At 35.5% G+C, this 14,859-nt stretch overlaps 2 long non-coding RNA genes across 2 annotated transcripts in view; both read right to left on the reverse strand.

Moving 5' to 3' along the window:
- The window catches only part of LOC143367759 (uncharacterized), a 38,316-nt gene extending 25,855 nt beyond the window's left edge, over positions 1–12,461 (reverse strand). Inside the window, exons 1-4 of the long non-coding RNA XR_013085089.1 lie at positions 11,839–12,461; positions 11,487–11,583; positions 11,250–11,362; positions 10,439–10,527 (exon numbers count right to left, since the gene is read on the reverse strand). This is a non-coding gene — a long non-coding RNA (uncharacterized LOC143367759). The remainder of the gene's footprint in view (positions 1–10,438; positions 10,528–11,249; positions 11,363–11,486; positions 11,584–11,838) is intronic.
- Positions 1–14,859, reverse strand: part of LOC143367769 (uncharacterized) — a 231,249-nt gene that overhangs the window by 154,548 nt on the left and 61,842 nt on the right. The window lies entirely within an intron of this gene.

The raw sequence follows: 14,859 nt of genomic DNA on the forward strand, positions 1-14,859 counted from the left end.
GTGTGTATAAACGATCTTATTTTGTATTTTACCTAATAATTCACGACATTAAAAATATTATCTAAATACGATAAAACATTAATATGACTAGCAGATAGTGATCTTTATTTTCGCGTTCGACTTGCATATTTTGATACAATGAAAATTCGTTATATTGGCATTCGTGTTTGTCAAGTTTCCCTTTTATCACCTATTGATACCTTCGATTCTATTGTTTCGCGTATATTTCTAAACCAAATATTCGCGATGATAATAGTTTTTGAAATATGTTAAACCGCCCTTTTCATTTTTGGTGGATCATACGAGTTCGCATTTGATCAGATAATTTTAGGAATTTTTGCATATAACCGCGGTTGATATTTTTCCAAATTTCCAGCAAGATATATTTCGTGGCTGGTGTACGGGAACTGTTTCGCCAGGGGCGGATCCAGAGGGGGGCGATAGGGGCGATCGCCCCCCCTCCCCCAAGAGTAATAAAATTTAAAAATATGACATTTCGTATTCAGTGGCGCATTTAGTGTAAACAGTGCCTAGGGCAAGCGTAGAATTTGCACCCTCCCCCCTTCCCCCCATGCATATCATTCCAATTCCACCTTTTCTGTTCTACTTCGTCGTTAAAAGTGTTCATCACACAAAACATTTTATTTAGAATTTAGATAATCTTTTTAAACAAAGTGAAGCTGAATGGCGGAAGAGACGAAAGTTGGAGGCAAATGAAGCCGAAATGTGCAACAAGTTTTTTTCGAAGCTTCCCTAAAGAGGCATGTGAAGCACACAAATAACAAGCTAAACTACTACCATTAACCATTTAAATAAATTTATTCAAGAAACACTATTTCTTTCGGCTTTACCGACCACCTCCCCCCCCCCCCCCCGCATTGGCGCCCAGGGCATGGGCCCTACTTGCCCCACCCTAGATACGCCTCTGTGTGTATTACGGTGGCTCTTATTTTCGACTTTTGAATTTTCTTTGGGGCACCCTCCAGAATAGTTCCAAATAATTAAAAAAAAAACGTGTAAAGTGGGCCCTTAAACATTTAAATCATTATTTAACAGCTCGCGAAGTCGATTTTATATAATATCCTCCAAGTTATTGATTAAATAAAAAAATATGTCAAACAAAAGTTGTAGATCCGGACAAGGAGCATCTTTTATGTTTTATCACTTTTTCTCGTGCGACAAACGGTTTTCGAAAAAAGTCCGAGAAACTAAAAAAAAACTATTTTTCCCTCAAATTTTGAAAGTTTTAAATGCTTCTAGAACACTTCTCATTTATGAAGGCGAACAAAAAAAATGGAATTTTTATTTTCGAGGACTATTTTTTAAACATTTAAGGGGAGCATATACCGAAATAAGCGAAAAAGAGAAAAAAAACTTATTTTCAGTGCTTGATTATCCTCTATAAATAATTAATGTGAATTTAATTAGTTAGACTATAGTATCAGATAGAGATATTAAAATATAAATTGCAAACAAATTTTAAATCTTATAAAAGACGGTTCAAAAACGTGCTTATCTATTTTTACATATTTCACCCCCTTCAAGAAAGGCTCCTGAATCCGCCTCTATGTTTTGCCACGGAATGTCGATAGGCATTACGTCTGTTTTTATTCTTTCGAGAATTCGTCGCAGATATCGAGAGAGCGCAGAGTTTATCTGTGACGTATTTCATCCGGAATAGCGAGTATTTTAAAATGCGGGAGACTTTCTAAGAAAAGACATTCCGCGGAGTTATTTTGCTTCTGATTTATCACGTTCTCGTTTTAAAGATCCGAGTGCAAATTTGCAGATGCTGTGTTTGACAACCTAAATTTTACTCTCCCGCTTATTAATACCGTGCTCCGTTATATAGTACACAAGTGTGTTCATTTTAAATGCACACGCTAAATTCTTTCTTAAATAACACGTACTTACATGGTAGGTACATAATGATTACGCAAGTGGCTTGCTTTTTCAGAAAAAAACTTAACAGTGAATTAAATATATCCTGTTTTTCTGCTAATAAGTTCAAGATTTTTTGTAATTACGGTAATGCATGTTTTCAACTAGTGTTATGAATTTTCATTAAATTCATCTTACAGTATTATTCGGATTAAATTAAATGTAGTAAATGGTATTAGGATTAAATCAAATTTTTATATGATACAACAATTAATGTTACTCACACCTGTTATTCATTAAATTTCATCCCTGCATATGCAATAAAGTCAGGCCCGGGTTAAGACTTTTGGGGCCCGGGGCTATCGAACCTTCTAGGGCCCCCCGTGGTTGAACAGCGGGGGGGGGGGGGGTAAACAAAGATATTGTGCAATTAACTTTTAGTTAAAATGTAAGTTATACTAGAAGCATTTTTTTCAATAACGAATATTATAGGAGATATGTAATTGCGTGCGGAATTTCAAATGGGATACCTTGTATATGTTTAAAAATACTATATAATTCTCAAGAAATATAAAAATTTAAATAGATATCATAAAGGTGGTATAAACAATGAAAATTTAAAATAAAAACATATAATTGGAAGTTGTGGAAGTCAGACAATTTATTTGATACAACATTTCCAATGAAGACAGAGTGAGCTAATCGCTTAGAACGGCCCCCGCCCCGCCCCCCTACGGAAAGTGGGGCCCGGGCCGCAGCCCCCCCCCCTTTAATCCAGACCAGAATAAAGTCTTCAGTGTCCCTTGTTTGTAAAAGGCAATCCTTCTTTCATTTGCCTCAAATGTTAGGTTAGGTTTATTTTTTTTTTCTTTACTTTGGTTCACATGTATCTCCCATATATTCCCAAAGATGGCGTTTCAAGATATTTCTTATATTGCCCAAAAAACGCTTGCCTCAAATGTGTCCTACACATGTGGGAACGTGGCTTTAAGCGCGGTAGGCGTTGTGGCTAATGCAGATAATGCAGCGTTGACATTGACCACAGTATCGCTACCGCTTTCGATATAAAATATCTTGGTATTTATTAGTAGGCACTGGTAAAAATTTGCAACTCGCATTGTTCTTTAGAACGACAGATGAAAATCACATATATTAATTCTGTTACCTTATGTTACATTATTTACTCCAGTTTATAAAACTAATAGTTTTACTACTCGGTTTCGCCCGAAATTTAGATTCAGATTTTATAAAAAAAAAATTATTTACTTTTTTGTGAAAATAGTCGTCACATTCGTCTGGATTAGTTAGGCATAATAAGCTGGAACACATTTCGTGACCCCGGAGTTTACCGTTCGAAAGTTTTTAGGCGACAGACCGACACAAACACTTTCTGCTTTATATATTATGATAAAAAATGTTCTTTCAATACGCAGAGTTTATTTTAAAGACGTTTTACAGAAAGGTAGAAATACTTTTCTCACAACTAAAATGTTCGTATATTTTGCACAAGTGATATTTATTGCATCGTTCCAAACTATAATAAAAACCGTTTGAAAGACAATTCTTTTACACATTTTTCTATAATATGAAAATATTTCCAACTTTCCCTGGAACGTATTTTAATATAAATTATTTCAATTAAAAGAAAGCTGCGTACAATTATATAATTTACAGCAAATAATGTAACATGATATTTAAATGAATTATAAATTAAGTATAAAGTCTGGCGTCATGCAAACAGATTTTTTTGCTACACTGAAAATCCAGTAACTACGAAAAAAAAACAACCAGACCTCATTTATAAATTCTTATAATGGTAACTTTCACTTCTACCTATATGTATAACTACCATAAATATGAATATATTTATTGAGTAAAGTACCGTGTAATTGTGCAATGTATTTTTCCAAACCAATTCATAATTTTGCGCGCGTTGCATTATCTCCTCTTTGATATTATCATCCCACTTCGCATTGAATAATTCTTGTACATTTAAAATTATATCAATTCTCTTTAAAAAAAAAAAACGCTTAGGTATACTTTATTTCTCGTGACTAGAAATCCAACTACACTCTTCCCACTCACAGTAATTGGCACAGTTTCAATGATACTGCGTTATTACCGTGCTGCAATCGAAAACTAGAAAAATTCAGTGGTGTCAAGGTGCCTGGGTTTCATAAATTTTTTATGCTAAATCGAACCCTTAGCACCCGCTGTTACAATTATCCACAGCGCTGTGTTAAAATCAAAATGAAATTCCCTCTGCAAACTAAACTTTCACCGAAGCAACTGCCTATTACCTTCAATAATGTAAACAGCAAGCGAGCGTACATACGGGCAGTGAAAAAAACAAGCGTCATAAATCTACGCAGCTGAAGTAGTGAAGAATCATTAAAAAAATCAGCTGCCAAAATCTTGAGACACAAAGTTCATTTTGTTATTTCCAGTTACTCCTCTTAATCAGGCGATCTAGGGATAAAAAAGAACTAAGTATTCCTAAGTAACCGTTTCTCGTAAAACGCCGTTACAGTTTGGGCCAATTAAATCGCGTAGATCGCTTCTGAGGGGCGGGCTGTTCCTCCTCCTTCACTGTTCCTCAGTACGATGCGCGGGAGTGGGGACATGTACAACTTTAACTACAAATTTGAACTACTTTTCGTGAGAAAACTGTCCTTTAATCGTTGTATTTTCTTCCTCTTGACAAGAGTGCATAAAAATAAACAATAATTGTTCACGAATTCCATGATCCTCCGAGAGTTTCATTCACGCGCGTAAATTGCTAGCGTCTACACTGCGTACATTGATATCTAACATGCCGCACGAAGGCAAGTAGTGAAGAACAATATGCAGAGCGATACAAGCGTCTGGAAGTATTTCGGACAATCGCCGTCGGCTTTAATCGGAAGGCGCGCCCTTGGACGACCAGTTCGAGGAAAGGTCGATTCGGGAGAACTGGGTATAATCGTCATAAAGGAGTTTGTTTGTTTTTGATAAGATGCCTGGCTCTACCACAAGGTAACAGATACGATAACAGGCTCTATGAGGCCCATGTATGCGACAACCAGCTGAAATGGGAGCATAGCGTGTCTCTCGATTTCTCCGTTCGAAACGTTCCTGGAATCCTCTCTGAAATAGTCCTCGATCCACCGATGAACGACCCGCTCGTTTCTAGTAACCTTTATGCTTCCAGCCTATAATTCCTACGCTTCGGGAGGCTTTCTAATTTACCTGCGCGGCTGTAGTGTGACATTATAAAATCGTTTGCGCTCCGTGGAAAACAATTATCGCGAACTTCTTCGGCGAGTTACACGGGAATGATATACCGAAGGTAGATTTAGGAGTTCTCGAGACGATCGAAATATTTGAGACACTGGATATTCGAGTCGAGTAGTAGAGACTTATTTGTTTTGGTCTGAACCGAGTATATACAGGGTCAGCATTTTATCCTGCAACCCGCGCTCGCGCGCACAGGTAGAATGGCAACAGCGCCTCGCGGGCGCATTCCACTACAACCATGCATCGTCCCGGCGTTCGGAGAGCTGCCAGCGACCCCTGGACAGCGGTGATGCCCGAGCTTCGAGAATTTTAGGATGGTCTTTTTCAAATTAACGTCGCAAAGAGCTATTTGGAATTTCCCGGCCCGGGTTGAAGAATTTGGGGCCTTTTTCGTATAACTTTTGAACCATAAAAGATATTGGAATGCAATTTGCGCCGAGAAATGAGAAACAATTATGTCCCCTTAATGATGGATAATTTAACATATTTTACATTTGCTTAATTTTTTTCTAGCAATTTTTTAACCATACATTGTTGTAAAAAGGTTTTCGCAAACTGTTTATTCGATACTGTGTTTAATGCTGTTTCTGAAATTCGTGGTGTTGATAAACAATAGGCTAGTTGTTTCTGTATCATTACTTTAAAAAATTGAGAAATTAAATTTTTATTCAATTATGTGTTAGTTCTGCTAATCTCAGGATCTATTGTTCTGGTTTTCTTTTTTATGATTTTATCCTTAATGCAGTGCATACCTAGATCAGACGTAAGGGGTAGCTAATGGGACGTGTCTTTGATTGTAGCGGTGTTTGAATTTTTTTTCTAGAATTTTTGTGTCTGAATGTTTCAGCTACTGAACGCCACGCCAATTGCTGGCTTCCGTTGTCATTTTTTGGAACGATGCGCCATTGTTGTGGCTTTTACACGCAGGTGGCGAAAAATCTCTCCGTACAAGGGTGGAGCGCCGCGGTCAACCCTGTCGTAGCTAAAATTTTTTAAATTCAGACGGGTACGAGACCAGTGGACATTGTTTGCTCAAACCTCATTACGGTAATCTGGAAGAGACCATCCTAAAATTCTCGGAGCTCGGGCAACACTGTTGTCCAGCGGTCGCTGGCAGCTCTCCGCTGGGCCGGTGCATGGTTGTAGTGGAATGCGTCCGTGAGGCGCTGTTGCCATTTTACAAGTTCGCGCGAGCGCGGGTTGCAGGATACAACTGACCCTGTATTCGAGTAGTGTGTAGGTCAAAGATAGGGTAAAGGACCCAATTACTGTCACCTTAAGCTATTTTACTTAAAATAACGAATAAATAAACTATAGTATATAATCTATAGTATAGATTATAGGTTGAATTACATAATTCTTTTTGTATATGGTTTTACAACGTTTATTTATTCGCTATTTTAAGTAAAATAGCTTAAGGTGACAGTAATTGGTTAGGTGTCAGTAATTGGGTCCTTTTCCCTACGTACAATTTCGTTTCTAAGTTGTAAACATTCGTGCTGCTAAATTCTTTTCGAGTGTTCCTGTATTTTTCGAACGCATTATATATCTTCTGGTCGTTAGCGAAAATCAAGACTAATTAGATGAAGGTCATAATTTATCGCCAGAAATGATATTCGAAATGCCTCTTATCGTTATCGCAGTAATTGCACTATTTTGCAAGTGTCGCTATTGGACTATACCACTGCAGGTATAAGTGCTCTATTCTGTCGTTAATCATGCTATGCATTATGTATAAAGGATGCATTCGGATAGCAATTATGAGTACTGGATTGTTGCAGTAGCTCATTCAGTGAGAACTGTTATCTGTCCATAACGTTGCTGGGATCGTTCCTTTTACTCCTTGCCCCGATATTCGTAGAAACAGCAGGTTTCTTTAAGAAGTTCCAGCTAATTGGCGCCGAGGAACACAAGCGTTGTTAGCGTTAATGCGTTCAGGAGGAGAATATTAGTTAATACAAATTATATTTGAAGAAAGGTTTACGACACCGACTAAAATAAACGTTCATGTAAAAAATTATTCCTCGAAGGATCCTCGAATCTAAATTTCGTGCCGACTTATTCGAGGAAGTTGCTGCTGGGGCCGTGTAGCCTCGAAAAGAACGATTTCTGCAAAAGCCGGGCGTGTTACCACGAAATCTCCCCCACCAGGGCCCCATAAATGCACAATGGGCCTCATTGTGTCCCTAATAACGGAATCGGCCGCCGCCCATTGTTCGGAAAGCATAAAAGCTTTCTGGAAATAGTACGATCCATGAAGACACGTTTCGTACGCCTGCAGACTGCTCGAGTCACGTTATTTTATTATAGTTACGCCCATTAGTATTCGTACATCACGACCCCAATTTTCGGTCCTCTACATATTGCCATATTATCGGAACCGTAGTTTAATAATTTTATATGAGAATATATATTTTTGTTTATAACATCTTATGCAACTTTCCTCAAAACCTAATATGTGTTATTTTCAAAACAGATTTAAAATAAAGATATATATGTAGATATATTAGGGTGCTAGTTATTTTCCGACTTTTGATTTTTAAAGGTAACCTCCCCTAGTTTTGTTCTTTTTGATTTAATAATAATTAATATTTAAGATTTAAAATAAAGATATATATGTATATATATTAGGGTGCTAGTTATTTTCCGACTTTTGATTTTTAAAGGTAACCTCCCCTAGTTTTGTTCCTTTTGATTTAATAATAATTAATATTTAAGATTTAAAATAAAGATATATATGTATATATATTAGGGTGCTAGTTATTTTCCGACTTTTGATTTTTAAAGGAAACCTCCCCTAGTTTTGTTCGTTTTGATTTAATAATAATATTAATTATTAATTATTATTAAATCAGTAATATTAATTATTAATTATTATTAAATCAGTAATATTAATTATTAATTATTATTAAATCAATAATATTAATTATCAATTATTATTAAATCAATAATATTAATTATCAATTATTATTAAATCAATAATATTAATTATCAATTATTATTAAATCAATAATATTATTAATTATTATTAAATCAAAAGGAACAAAACTAGGGGAGGTTTCCTTTAAAAATCAAAAGTCGGAAAATAACTAGCACCCTAATGTATATACATATATATCTTTATTTTAAATCTGTTTTGAAAATAACACATATTAGGTTTCGAGTAAAGTTGCATAAGATGTTATAAACAAAAATATACATTCTCATATGAAATTATTAAACTTTTTTCATCGGGATAATTCCCGTGGCGACAACACGTGGAAATTAACAAAAAATTATCTTTTCAAATTTTTATCGAAGAATTTGTCTTGTGACTTAATAAGAAACAAAACAATGCGTACATAATGATTTGATACACAAACAAAATTTAATAAAAGAACAAACCAATCACAATTTCGTAACAAATCAAAGTCAAGTATACAGTTTTACTGTTTTATTATGCTGCGTTTATAACTGATTTGATACGCGGCGATTTACATAACCGTTACAGGTAACGACAATTCTACGAAACAATAAAAGTAAAATGGAATAGTGGGGGTAACTATTGCAATCCCTAATTTTCGTTGCTCGTAAGATTTCTTTGTAATTTTTTTAAAGTTAAAGTTCAAATCGCCACGGTTTAATGTTATCCGAATAATCTTTACACATCACTATATTCGATCAAATGAAACAAAATTAGAGGGGGACCGACGGAAAATTTGAATTTTTTTCTAAGTTAATAAGTGGCACCGTAATATATATATTTATATTTTTGTACTTTAGAAATGTTTGAATGTATTTACTTTTTTCTTACGTGACTAAGGACGGGGACGATAATTTACCGTGTTTTCAAACAAAGTGCTGCAATTAAAGGAAAGTTGCACGTGGTTTCACCAGCAAGAATATAACTTACAATTAAATAATTACATAGGAATTAACGATGCAGAGAATGTAGAAGTACGGTGACGTTCGAACGTTAATGGCTGTAATTGTATTTAAGTGCATTCTGTAGAAACGGGGATATAGTAGGACTTACGACGAAACTGTTCTATTTAGTGTGGTCTTGACAAAAGTCTTTTAAATTCTTTAGGGTAATAGTATTACGTCATTCAAACGAATGATGTAATATATCATTAACTTTGGAACTGTAGATCGAACCAGAAGGCTCCTCCACCCCTAAAATATATTTAAGAATCTTTAAAAAAAAGGTGGATTTATGCTTTGAATTTTTATCTACTAATTAAAATAATCTGCATGGACGAACGAAGTACGTAGCTACTTCTTAACTTTAAGTAGGTCTCTACGATTTTCATTGTAATTAACATTTTCAATGAAATAAGCGATGGTATGTAAATTAACTACAATATTGCACAAGTTGCAGATATTTTCGGATTCTGGTTTTCTGAAAAGTTGAACACGCGTTGAACATTTTCCGAAAAATACTTTGCGCTCACGAATATAAAGTAGATGTCCCAATTACTTCCACTGTCCCTATTACTACCACTTTATTTATTGTACTTGATAAAAACGTGACGTTTAAGAATACTGTTAAAAAAAATTATTATTAAATTGGGACTGTTCTTATTATTATTTATTAACTCTTCTTTATACGTCACGTTTTTATTATGCAAAATAAATAAAATGGTAGTAATAGGGACACTGCCAGTAACTGGAACATCTACCCTAGTGCACTTTCAAGTGCAATGAATTTTTCCTATTTTATTTAAACAAAACTATTCATATATTTGAGCAAAATGTGTTTGATTAAAGAAAACTATTCTTCTTATACCAGATATTATCACCGAAAGAAATTAGATTAGTATCAAATTTTACGCCCATATTTGTGAAACTTTATTTTCTGCAGGTGTTCAATATATTTACTATAAAAGTAAGCATTAAAAAAAATTTGAGAGACAACTTCATATTGTTGTCAGCTGTGTACATAATCCAACAAATAAAGGGAGAAAGTATACAATAATCTACTGAATCCTAAAAATTATTTTTGCTATCAACATTTACTCCTGTTTAACAGGAGTTAATAAACAGTCGCGCGAAAATGTTCCTAAGGTACAGCTGCAAGGCTTGCAAATTGAAATTGCCCTGAACGCTTGAAAATATTTCAGTGTCGTCATTCTTGACGAGTCTGAATGTTTTTGTTACCTAGAACTAGGCATTAAACGTTAAATGATTAATAATACTGCAATGCGTTCAAAAAGTGTTCCTTCACCAGGGGACACGAATGCCTACGTAAAAGAAACGTCACACAGTCTGCTAGGATACATATTTCAAAGTCGTGACTCACTAGCCAGGTGTTCCTCCATCGCACCCCCGTCGATCATCAGTAGGGACCGTTTTCCCGATGTTCGATGGTTTCCAACAGATTCACAGGACCTATCGGCCAAAATTCGGCCATCTGTCATACATTTCTCCGTTAACCGTACCACCGAATATAGAAGAATTCCATTTCCAAATAAAAGGAAGAATTTTCACTATTCAAATCATTACAGTAAACTTCCATAATAAATATAGTTATTGTTCTTATAAATGAAAAATATTTCTTCGAGCATTACTTGCATAAATTGTACATTTACATTTCACATAAATTAAAAAAAAATGAATTGATTAAAGTCGGGAAGAAGAATAAAAATCCTCTGTAAGGGCATATCAACGAAATTGTGGCTCTTCTGATACAATTTTGTCGGTCAAATATTATCTGAACCGAGTGTTCACGAGTTTTATATTTGCGAATGTGTACCCGTGCAGAGAATACTGAAAAAGATCTTCGCGATAAATATCAGAAAATTCGTAAAGTTTAGATAAAGTCTTCGGATAAGATTCAGTATTTCCAGCGAAAATAGTCTAAAAAGCAAATGAAAGCAAAGCATATTGGATTTAGTGGATTGGGGGAGTTTCGTGGCATGCTCGAAGAGCGGAGGGACAGGAGGGAGTAGCGTATTTTGTTAAGAGAAACTCGTATTGTACGACCAGCTGGATTCTTACCGATTTATTCTTGGAAATGAACGAGAATAACGTGTCTTAGGTACGCGACTCTCTCTCTCCCTCCTTTGTCCCTCCTTCTCCCTCCCCTTCCCGTCTCTCTGACTCCCGTCTACCTCTTTCTCTCCTCCCTTTTTTCGTCTCCGCCACTGCCAGAGCTCTCCATTAATCGTCAGATACGGCTATCGCCGTCCTTTCTCTCTCTGGATGTTTCCGAGTATCCTCGGATCTGTCAATAAAAAATCGAACTTAGAAAACGACGGAAAAAAAAATTGGATTAATATCGATGATTCCGTAGAATTGCAATTATCGAGGAAGAAAAGAGCATGCAACTGTTTTGTATGAATATGTACATAGTTCGTTGAGAGCTTCTATTTATTTCAAAAACTGTCTCTACGGTATCTTGTGTATTGTTAAATTTTCAGCTACTCCTATCTTCTTCCTTTAACACTATTCCTACCGACACTTCACGTATACCTATTGCTACCGGTCTTTAGCACAACATATATTTTTTAATACAGAATGAAAAAAAAAATATCGTTTCTTTTATTCAGAAGTATATCACGTTACACACGTATATTTGAGGAAAAATCGTGAAGTTTAAAGGCGATTCAATTGTACATGTGATTCGTTGTACATAGGAAATTCTAATGGAAATTTTAAAAACGGTCATTTGCCCGGTCGTGGTAGGAATAGGTGTTAAACTCTTCTCTCCACGTTGCTGAAAGAAAACGTTTCGATTATGTTGGAATTTTCGGGATAAATCGTCGGTTTCCGAATTGCTTTTGTTGGTACAATGAAACGAACCGCTTCCCGAATAAACAGTTCGTGAAACGTTTCGCCAGCGTAGTGGGGCGGGCATCCAGAGTGTCGGGGAGGGGAGGGAGTCGGTCTGGCAGGAGAAGCGACGATCGATTGGCAGCCAAGATCGTAAGTGTACGGCGTCAAATCGTCGGAATTCGTGACGTTCGACGAGTGGCCCACGGAAATACGAGCTCGTATGCGGGAACGATGACGCGATAGCGCGGGACGAGATCGCACGTAAACCAGTTAAAAGGAATCCATTTTTCCGCGAGGTATGCGCGACAGAGCACACGCGTCAGCGATGGCTATAAACGTTAATCGTGGACGTTTCGTTCCGCCCATACGTGTTCAATGATTCATGCGCGCCAATATATATTCTTCTTGTAATTCATTTGAATGATTTTCATTGCACAACTGCCCTACACGGTCGCAGTTACTTTCTAACAGGTGTGAATATCACTGCGGCGACTGTATTCGATTACAATTTATTGCGCGTTACGCGTGTAAAGTTTCAGTATACCGGCTGTCGTGAAAATAACGCGCGGAGCTTGCATAAATAAATTTTCGCATCCGGAACTGCAGAGATTCGTGATAAAAATTTTGGTTTATTTCTTCTGGGTCCTCTCGAGTAGAGGATATAATAATTTGAGGAAAACGTATGTCACAAATAATGAAGCATTTTCTCAGAAAAGACTGTTATAGTTTTGGTGAATTCTAATCCCCACAACCCTTTTCATTCCCCACTACACGCCGTAATGAGACACATGGTGGGGGAAGCTCTTCGCCCCCAGACGTAATATACATACGCGACTTAATTGGCTGAAAGGTTAATGACATTTAATCCAAAATGGTTCAGCTGTGGCACATCAGTGCTTTTAATATGCGCATCTTTTTCTTGAGAATAGCTGTAAATATGAAAATTTAATCTTCAATTATTATGGGGCCAAGGTGAATTTTGCTGCGGATTTATGTAACAAATCTCCACCTATCCAGATTAATGGAATATTATAAATGCAATTCGTGACCACAACCGTTTTTACATCCTGTAGGGGAGACCGGGGTGATGTCAGACGAAAAAAGTTTGAAGGCAAATAAAATTTTTCTCTTTCAATAAAAATGTGTGGAAATAGATTTATAATATAATTTAAATATTACTATTGATAAATGACGAATAGCAATACTTAAAATAAACTTAAAGTCTATTAAAATTCAACTTGAAAAGAAAAAGTTAAAACGACCACTTTACCCCAAGTAAAGTGAGCTGAAATAGAATAAGAACTTTAATTAAGGATATAGGTAACTAGCTTTATTACTCGGCTTTGCTCGAAATTTAGATTCTGATTTTATAAAATAAATTTTTTTTTTTAGTTTTTTGAGAAAATAGTCACATTCTGCTTTATAGTATAAGATTATTAACCCCTTGCGCTGAATTGACGTGTGTAGCACGTCAGCTTCTGTTTTTTTTGCACCGTGATTGTCAAAAACTGTGGCAGATTTTTCATTTTTTTTTTTTTTGAGGTTAGTTTCTGTTCCATCACGCCGCGTGGTTTTCAAGCCAGCTGACGGGTTAGAATATTGCGCACCCCACTTGCGCATCTGTTCTTTGCAGCTCAGTTTACCCCGGCCACTTTACCCCGAATTTGTACTAAGTAGAAAATTAATTATTTAATAATGTTGGGATTAATGTCCTCTTAAGCGCGTGTACATGTATGTTTATAAGGTTGTTTTAAACACGTATAAAAATTTTTTAGTTAAAATAACACATTTATGACTCATTTATCCAAAAAGCTAAATTGAAAAAAAAACAGTCGAAAGTCTCTAAAAAATAATTTTTAAGGTTTTAAATGAATTTACATTTTTCGATATCTGTGCATAATTATCATTGTTATATTACATACATTTATTACGTCGCCAAAATTTGTAAATATATTCTATTTTTAAAAAATAAAATAAAAAAGCTCACTTTACCCCGGTCTCCCCTACATATTAAATTTTGTCTTGTACTACTTTCACTTTTTCTCTTAAATATTGACTTATATTCTCTAACAAATTTTACACCGTTTACATACTTTTTTTTTATGAAGTCATTTAACACTTGCATTTATGCAGCTATGTATATAGAATTAGTTCGCAGAAATTCAACCGTGAAGTGTCAATTTTCGCCGCCTCGCCGTATGCATATTTCAAATACAGTATAAATAAGTACATTAATGAATAATGCATGGATTTGTAATGAATACAATAGTGTTCTCGTATATGTCTCGCGAAAAAAAAAGCGTAAATTGAAATAAATGAATGCACGTACATACCGGGGAACGTATACATTTATTGGCACGCTTTAGTAAAATCATATTAATAGATACGTAGTTTCATAACAGTTTATAAATTTCATAACGATTACACGGAATTTTATGAAAAAGTGGACGCTTCCATTTACTTGAAATGTAGTTACCAGGATCTAATCCAGACTTACAATTAGCTGACACGGGATCAGAAATCTTGCATCTTATCTTTGAGGTTGCGCCTTGCGTCAAATGATATGACGCGTCATATCGTGACGTATTCAATCAGAATAGTTAAACTGCTATCTGTCAGTGAAATTTTTAGTTCTTTAATTCTATCTATTCATGTACTTGTTTTAAACGGGGACAGTATGCAAGAGTACAAACTTAGTCGTGAGTGTGTACAGGGTGTTCCACCTAACTGTATCACCTGAAATTTTTTTTTTTATTTAAAATTTCATTAAATTTTTCCTACAAAAGTTGCACACTTTTGTGCGGGTCAGCGTATAGTAACGACAGTTTTATTCTGTTGGGTGGAGTTAATGAAATGAAACTCAGATTCCATTTAAAAAAAAAAACAATTTGACCCCCACATACAAAACTATGCAACTTTTGTAGGAAACATTTTTGTGACTTTTCA

The sequence above is a fragment of the Andrena cerasifolii genome, chromosome 4, assembly GCF_050908995.1.
Source record: "Andrena cerasifolii isolate SP2316 chromosome 4, iyAndCera1_principal, whole genome shotgun sequence".
NCBI lineage: Eukaryota > Metazoa > Arthropoda > Insecta > Hymenoptera > Andrenidae > Andrena > Andrena cerasifolii.